The sequence below is a fragment of the Myotis brandtii genome, unplaced genomic scaffold (genome assembly GCF_000412655.1).
Source record: "Myotis brandtii unplaced genomic scaffold, ASM41265v1 scaffold779, whole genome shotgun sequence".
Lineage (NCBI taxonomy): Eukaryota > Metazoa > Chordata > Mammalia > Chiroptera > Vespertilionidae > Myotis > Myotis brandtii.
This window is the reverse complement of record NW_005371125.1, coordinates 676359-678523: the sequence shown is the minus strand read 5'-3', so window position 1 is coordinate 678523 and position 2165 is coordinate 676359.

Below are 2165 nucleotides of genomic sequence, written 5' to 3'. Positions count from 1 at the left end.
GTCTGGGTGAGGGACTGAGGGCCGTTTTCAGGCTGGCTGGCGACTGAAGCTCCCAGCCTCTCCTTTTTTTCTTTTTTTTTTATTCTCGGATTTATTTACCTTCTATGGCTGTCACTGGAGCTGAGAGCCGGCTTTAGCTCTGAGGCTCGGCTCCAGCTCTGAGACCTCGGCTGCTGAAAGCAAGTATCTGGTTTGTTTGGCTTCTATAATTGAAACTTTGTTGCAACTCCAGCTTGGCCGGCTGGCTGAAAGCATGGGGATTGTTTAGCTTCTATAATTGCAACATAGTTGCTTAGAGTGCAAGCTCAGAGCCCAGCAGTGGCAGGTGGAGAATCTTGGCTTCCTCCTTCACTGGAGCAAGCATGCCTCCTGTTCGCTTCAACTGCCTGGCTGCCGGCCGCCATCTTGGTTGGCAGTTAATTTGCATATCGCCCTGATTAGCCAATGGGAAGCGTTCGGGGGTATGGTCAATTTGCATGTTTCTCTTTTATTATATAGGATTTAATTCACTTTCTTCACTATAGCATGGACTGAAATACTCAGTACTTTGTAAGATAAGAGTAGTGACAATGACACCTTTCCTTATAGTACTTAACTATCAAATATGTTAGTTGTAGGTTCCTTATAGATACCCGTTATCAAGTTGTGAAAGACCCTTCTATTACTATTTTCCTGAAAACTGTTATCATAAAAAAGGTGTTGAATTTTTACAAATAATAATTTAAATGATTCTAGTTGTAGGATTGTTGCAGATGCTCTTTATCATGTAGAGGTGATTTCCCCTCTATATCAAGTTCCTGAAACTTTTCATCTTGAGTGAGTTTTGAATTTCTGTTATTCTTTTTCTGCATCAATTGATAGGATTATATAATTTTCCCCTAACCTATTAGCATAATGAATGCCATTTTCAAATATTGAACCAGCCTTTATCCCCGAAATAAACCCCACTTGTTTCTATTTTATAATACTTTAAAAATGTATTTTGAATAAAATTTGTTATTATTTTGCCAGTGGGTTTTACATTTATATTCATGAGATATATTGGTCTGTTTGAATGATAATCTCTAGAGTTGATATTAATTCTTCATTAAAAGTTATCAGAGAAACTAATGGGCCTGCGGATTCCTCTTTTGGGTGTTATTTAATTACTACAGGCCCGGTGCATGAAATTCATGCATGGGGTGTGGGGGGGGGGGTGTCCCTCAGCCCAGCCTGAACCCTCTCCAATTTGGGACCCTTTGAGGGATGTCCAACTGCCTGTTTAGGTATTGGGCCTAAACAGGCAGTCGGACATCCATCTCACAATCCAGGACTGCTGGCTCCTAACCACTCACCTGCATGACTGCCTGATTGCCCCTAACCACTTCTTCTTGCTAGCCTGATCACCCCCTAACCACTCCGCTGCCAGGCTGATCAGTGCCTAACTGCTCTCCTGCAAGCCTGATTGCCGCTAACTGTCCTCCCCTGCAGGCCTGGTCGCCGTCAACTGTCCTCCCATGCCAGCCTGGTCACCCCCAACTGCCCTCCCCTGCAGACCTGGTCCCTCCCAAATGCTCACCCCTGCAAGCCTGGTTCCCCCAAACTGTCCTCCTGTGCAGGCCTGGGTCCCCCCCAACTGCCCTCCCCTGCAGGCCTGATCACCCCCAACTGCCCTCAATTTCAAGCTTGGTCCCTCCCATCTGCCCTTCCCTGATGGCCTGATTGCCCACAACTGCCCTCCTCTGCTGGCCATCTTGTGGAGGCCATCTTATGTCCACATGGGGCTGGCCATCCTTGACCACATGGGGGTGGCCATCTTGTGGGCTGGAATGATAGATAATTTGCATATTACCTCTTTATTATATAGGATGAATGAAATTGCTTTAATAGTTATAAGACTATTTCATACTAGTAGCCCGGTGCCCGAAATTCATGCACATGATATAAAAACAACAAAAACATGATATGAAAACAACAGAAACATGATATAAAAACAACAGTGATGCAAATAATGACTGATAAAGTGATTAAACTTATTCTAATATCTCCCTGTACACCACATTAAGAGTGAAAACACTTTCAGAGTGCTTGACTAATTTCCCTTGTGATGAAGTACTTAGAACTTTAACTGTAACATCACATGCTCTTCAAACTCGAGAGAAAGCAACATATAACTGACCATGTGC